Source organism: Chrysochloris asiatica, unplaced genomic scaffold (assembly GCF_000296735.1).
Source record: "Chrysochloris asiatica unplaced genomic scaffold, ChrAsi1.0 scaffold00252, whole genome shotgun sequence".
NCBI lineage: Eukaryota > Metazoa > Chordata > Mammalia > Afrosoricida > Chrysochloridae > Chrysochloris > Chrysochloris asiatica.
The window spans coordinates 907343-914378 of NW_006408770.1; the positions used below are offsets into that span (position 1 = coordinate 907343).

General features: G+C 37.0%; 1 protein-coding gene across 3 annotated transcripts in view; it reads right to left on the bottom strand.

Moving 5' to 3' along the window:
- ABCB7 (ATP-binding cassette, sub-family B (MDR/TAP), member 7) overlaps positions 1–7036 on the bottom strand; it is a 182522-nt gene that overhangs the window by 87564 nt on the left and 87922 nt on the right. The window lies entirely within an intron of this gene.

The following is a 7036-nucleotide window of genomic DNA, read 5'->3' on the forward strand; positions in this document are numbered from 1 at the left end:
CACGTATGATGTTCTTGATGTCATCCCACAACTCTTCTGGTCTTCGGTCTTTAGTGTTTAATGTATCAAATCTGTTCTTCAGATGATCTCTAAATTCTGGTGGGATAAATTCAAGGTCATATTTTGGTTGTCGTGGACTTGTCTTCATTTTCTTGAGCTTCAGTTTGAATTTGCATATGAGTAATTGATGGTCTTTTCCACAGTCGACCCCTGGCCTTGTTTTTACTGATGATATGGAGCTTTTCCATCTCCTCTTTCCACAGATGTAGTCAATTTGATTTCTATGTGTTCCATCTGGCGAGGTTCACGTGTATAGTCATCTGTTATGCTGTCTAAAGAAGGTATTTGAAATAAAAAAATCATATGTTTTGCAGAAATCTATCATTCGTTCTCCAGCATCATTTCTATCACCACGGCCAAATTTTCCTGTAGGCATGTGGATATTATCCTATCACAGACAGCGTTGTACCTCATGACTGATCTGGATATGTTCTTTGTGACAATGCATGCAACACCATTCCTCTTCAATTTGTCATTTCCGACATAGTAAACCATGTGGTCATCACATTCAAAATTGCCAATACCAGTCCATTTCAGCTCACTAATGCCTAAGATGTATTCCATTTCACTTTTGACAACTTCCTATTTTCCCAAATTCATACTTCGCACATTCCATGTTCTGATTTTCAATGGATGTTTACAGCTGTTTCTCTTCATTTTGAGTTGTGCCCCATCAGTAAACGAAGGTCCCGCGGGCTTTTTTCCCACAGGCTTTACTCCATTCGCATCATCAGGATCAACTCTATTTTGAGGAAGCAGCTCTTCCCCAGTAGCCTTCCAACCTGAGGGGCTAATTTTTCGGCACTATATCTGACAGTGCTTCTCTGCTGTTCATAAAGTTTTCAGTGACTATATATTCAGAAGTAGTTCATCATTCCTTCTTCCTAGTCTGTCTTCGTCTGGAAACTCATCTGAAACCTGTCCACCATGGGTGACTCTGCTGGTATTTAAAATACCGGTGCCATAGCTTTCAGAATCACAGCAACTCACAAGCCACCAAAGTACAACAAACTGACAGATGAGTGATGGGGGTAAGAAAATAGCATCCTTCAATATGCTGCCTACAAAACAGACACATACAAAGACAAAATTACAGCAAAAATAAAAGTTTGGGAAAAATATATCACATTAATGGCATTCAAAAACGAGCAGGAGTGGCAATATTAAATTCTGAAACAACAGACTAAGGCAAAAGTCAGCATAAGAAACAAAGAAGAACATAATATCAAAATTAAAGGGTCAATGGAACAACAAGACATAACCATAATAAATACCTAATGAAAGACTCTCAGAGAACACAAGCACATTCTACTGGAAGTGAAGATAAAATAGATATAGGATAAACACTGTACCGCAAGGTCCGTTTGAACTGCAAGGTTGGTGGCTCAAACCCACCAGAGGCTCCTTAGAAACCCTATGCAGGGTTTCTATAAGTTATAACTGAGTCAATGACACTTAAAGAGCAACAACTATAATAATAGGACATTTTAATACACCACTTTTGATGAAGGACAGAACAATTTAGAAAAAAACTCAAGACAGAGAAGAAGTAACACAATCAACTAACTTGACCTCATAGATTTACACAAAGCACTCAACACAACAGCACAAATCAAATTATTTTCCACTGCACATGGAACGTTCTACAAAATAAACCATATGCTAACAAATGTAGTGGTTACGAATTGGGTTGCTAATCTCACGGTCAGCAGTTCGAAACTACCAGCTGTTTCAAGGGAGAAAGATGAGGCTTTCTGCTTCTGTAAAGATTTACAGCCTCAGAAACCCTGTACAGGGTCGTTATGAGTCGGAACCAACTCCACGGCACATAACAACAACAACAACAACAGGTAACAAAGCAAGCTTCAATAAATTTAAAAACATCAAAATACTCCAAAGCATCTTCTCAGACCACAATGCTATAAAATTAGAAATAAACAACAGGAAAATCATGGAAAGAGCAATCAAATACATGGAAATTAAATGACACCCTGCTTAAAAACTACTGGTTAATGTTTTTAAGTGCTGTGAAGTCGGTTCCAATTTACAGTGACCCCGTATGAGGTTTCTAAGGAGCAGCTGGTAGGTTTGAATTGCTGACTTTTCTGTTCAATCTGACCTTATAATGCAATGCTTTTCCTACAGCACCACACCAGGACTCCATTAATAGAGCAAATGGTTACTAGAACAACAAAAACGAAACAAAAATATTTTTTGAATGAAATAAGAAGGAAAACCTACTAAAACCTTTAGGACATAGCAAAAACAGTGCTTAGAGGGCAATGTATAGAAATAAATGCACACATCCAAAATCAAAAACTAGAACCCAACAATCAGACACAAGCATATAGTCACCAAAACAAAATCATAAAGATTAGAGCAGAAATAAATGGATTAGAAAGCATAAAAACAATAAAAAGAATGAACAAAACAAGAAGATGGTTCTTGGAAAGGATTAATAAAATTAACACACCTTTGTTGTTGTTGTTATGTGCCCTGGAGTCAGTTTCGACTCATAGCGACCCTGTACAGGGTTTCCGAGGCTGTAAATCTTTACCGGAGCAGAAAGCCTCATTTTTTTCCTGCAGAACAGCTGGTAGTTTCGAGCTGCTGACCTTGTGGTTCACAGCCCGATTCGTAACCACTACGCTACCAGAACTCCTTTAGAAAATCTAAAGCAAAGAAAAGAAGATGCAAATAACATGCACAATGAAAGATTTGGTGACATTCACAGGGGAACCAAGTGAAATAAAAAGAATAATAACAGATTACTAGTAAGAATTATATTCCACAAATTTGAAAATATAGAAGAAATGGATAAATTTTGAGACAAATGTGAACTACCTAAATTAACACAGAATAAAGTAGAAAACTTGAACAGACCTGAAACAAAATAAGTAATTGATCAGGTCATAAAAAATCCCAAGAAGTAGTAGTCTAGGCCCAGATGGCTTTAATGGTGAATTCTATCAAACATTCAGAGACAAGCTGACACCAATTCAATTCAACTTATTCTGGGACACAGAAAAGAAAGGAAAGCTCCCTAATACATTTTATGAAATCAACATAACCCTCATGCCAAAACCAGGCAAATTATAGACCAATTTACCTCATGAATATAGATGCAAAAATGCTCAACAAAATTTCCAAGCCAACTGAATTTAACAATATGTCAAAAAAATAATACACCATGAGCAAGAAGGATTCATACCAGGGATAAAAGGATGGTACAATATTAGAAAAACAATCAGCATAATCCATCACATAAATAAGACAAAGGAAAAGAAACACACGAATATATCAGTTGATGCAGAACAGGCATCTGGCAAAATCCAACATCCATTCATGATGAAAACACTTAACAAAATAGAATAGAAGGGAAATTCTTCAACACAATTAAGAGCATATGTACAAATCCAACAGTTAAAATTACTCTCAATGGAGAGAAACTAAAAGAATTCCCTCTGTGTATAGGAGCCAGACAGGAAAGGGATCACCTTATTTAATACTGTATTGGAAGTCTTACCAAGAGCTATAAGGCAAGAAAGGGAAATTAAAAGCATACAGATTGGTAAAGAATAAGTAAAATTCTCTCTAGTTGCATATGATATACTCCTATACATAGAATTTCCCAAAGACTCAGCAAGAAATTTATTTGAAAACATTGAAAGTTTCAGTAAAACGGCAGGGTACAAGATAAAAAACAAAACAAAACTTAAAAACAGTTGAATTCCTCTATATTAATAAAGAAAGCTCTGCAAAAGAAATTAGGATAACAGTACCATTTACAATGTTGTTGTTATCAACTGCCTTCAAGTCAGAACCCACTAATAATGACACTGTATAGGGTTTGAGAAGCAGTTGGTGAGTTTGAACTGCCGACCTTGTGGTTCGCAGTCTAGTGCAGATCCTACAGTGCCACACCATTTACATTAGCCAACAAAAAGATAAAATATTTAGGAATAAACCTAATCAGAGGGTAAATAAAAGACCTATACAAAGCAAACTACAAAATGCCACGACAAGAAACCAAAAAAGATTCACAAAAATGGAAGAATATGACCAAGGATAAGAAGAATTAACATTATGAAAATGTCAATACTACTCAAAGCAATCTACAAATATAATGCAATCCAGATTCTTTAAAGAGATAGAAAAACTGATCACAAACTTTATATTGAAAGGAAACAAACCCCAGATAAGCAAAGCACTGCTTAAGAAGAACAAAGTTGCTGGCCTCTAACTTCCTGATCTCAAAATTTATCACAGCCACAGTGCTAAAAACAGACTGGTACAGGTACAACGAAAGCTACAAAGATCAATGGAACAGAACCCAGAAGTAAATCCATCCATACACAGTCAACTGATCTTTAACAAAGGTCCAAAACACAGTAAATGGAAAAAAAACCCAAAACAGTCTCTTCAACACAAGGTGTTGATCAAACTGGAAATCAATTTGCAGAGGGATGAAACAGAACTCGTATCTCACACCACATACAAAAACAAACTCAACGTGGATATAAAACCTAGAATTATAAAAATAAATGAAAAAACATAGACTTATTCAGGGGCTCTAATACATGGCATACTTACACTACCAAATACTGCAAAAGAAAAAAACCCACTAGAAGACAAAATGAATGACTGGGACTTACTAAAAATTGAATACTTATGTGCATCAAAAGATTTCACCAAAATAGTAAAAAGGGAGCCCAAACACTGGTAAAATGTTTTGCAATGATGCATCCAACAAGTGACTGATATCTAAAATTTATAGAAAACTACAACAGACTAATAACCCAATAAAAAATGGGCACAGGACATGAACACACACTTCACCAAAGACATTCAGGCAGCCAACAAACATATATAAAAATGCTCACGATCATTACCCATTGTTGTTGTCAAGTGCCATCAAGTTGGGTCAGACCTATAGCAACCCTAAACAGGGTTTCTGAGGAGTGGCTGATGAGCTTGAACCACCAACTTTGTGGTTCAAACTGACCTTGCAATCCAGCACATTAACCCATAGCGTCATAGATATTATCTCACGTCAGCATTAACAGTGAAGTTAAAAAAAAAATAAATAAAACACATAAAACAAAAAATGCTAGCGAGGGTGTAGAGAGATTGGGACCCTCCGATATTGCTGGTGGTACTGTAAAATTTTGAGGGCCTTCCAACCTGAGAGGTAATAAACAGCATTCTTATCAACAGAAAAAAGATTGACGTTGTCAAGGACTTCATTCTTCTTGGATCAATTATTAACACTCACGGAAGCAGCAGTCAAGAAATCAGACGATGTACTGCATTAGGCAAATCTGCTGCACGGACTTTTTAAAGTGTTGAAGAGCAAAGATGTCAGCTTGAGGACTAAGGCACACCTGACCCAAGCCATGGTATTTTCAATAACCTCACATGCATGTGAAAGCTGAACAGTGAATAAGGAAGACCATAGATGAATTGATGCCTTTGAGTTATGGTGTTGGAGGAGAATATTGAAAGTGCCATGGGCTGCCAAAAGAACAATAGAGCCGTTTTGGAAGAAGTGCAGCCAGAGTGCTCCTTAGAGGCTAAGATGGCCAAACTTCATCTCTCATATTGTCAGGAGGGACGAGTCGCTGGAGAAGGATATAATGTTTGGTAAAGTGGAGGGTCAGAGAAAAAGAAGAAGATCCCCAACGAGATGGATTGGCCAAGTGGTAGCATCAATAGACTCAACAGTAGTGAGGTTGGCCCAGGATTGGGCAATGTTTTGTTCTGCTGTGCATAAGGTTGCTATGGGTTGGTACGGACTCGATGGCACCTGAAAACAACTGTAAAATGGTTGAAACACTCTGGAAAATGGTATGACACTTCCTCAGAAAGTTGGAAGTAAAAATACCTTATAAGCCAGCAATCCGTCTACTATAAATCCAGAAGAAATACAAGCCAGGACACAAGTAGATATATACACACTGATGCTCATCACAGCATTATTCACAATAGAAGAAAGATGGACACAGCTAAGTGCCCATCAATGGGAAAACAGATTAACAAACTTTGGTACATATACACAATGGAATACATTATGCAATACTGAAGAAGAGCGATGAATTTGAGAAACACCTCATAACATTGATGAACCTGGAGGTCACCATGTGGAGTGATACTAGTAAAAAATGGACAAATATTTTGTGAGATCATTATAAAAGCATAAGAAAAGTTTTCATACTTAATGAAACATTCTTTAATGGATGCCAAGGGTTGAAGGGATGGGAGAGTAATTCAGTGGCTGTATGATATACACGTTAGTTCAAGAGATGAGTATATATATATATATATTAATTCATAGCCTACAAATATATGTTTGAAAGTGGAAATGTATACATGAGTACTTAACTTTCCTGCAATCACAACTATGAATATGGTAGAGCATACAGCAGGCAAATTGATGAAAACTTCCTAAATATAATCAAACATCTTAAGGCAATGAGTTGATGGGCCTAGGAGTTAAGGACCATAGTCTCACGTGACAACATGGCCAATTAGCATTAATATAGTCCAAAAAGACAATGTTCTACATCCTGCTTGGATGAGTGGTGTCTGGGATCTCGAAGGCTCATGAGTGGCCATCTAAGGTGAAGCTATTGGTATTTCCACATGGAGAAGAAAGAAGAGTGATAAGAATGGAAGATCCTTGTAATCAACTAGTCCAATGGACTAAGAGAACATATGGACATCAGTTTCCATAACTGTGAGGCTAGAACTAGATGGTGCCCAGCTACCACAACCAACTTCCCTGAAAGGGATCACATTAGAGGGCCTGGGATAAAGTGAACGAAAATGTGGAAAACTTAGCATTTTTTTATTGTTTTATTGTGAATTATACGATAGTTTACATGGGAGAACATTAGTTTTGCATCCATTCTATCATATATCGTTTCATTGCAATGCTTACAATCCCCTCCAGGCATCATCAACCAACCAAAGGGTA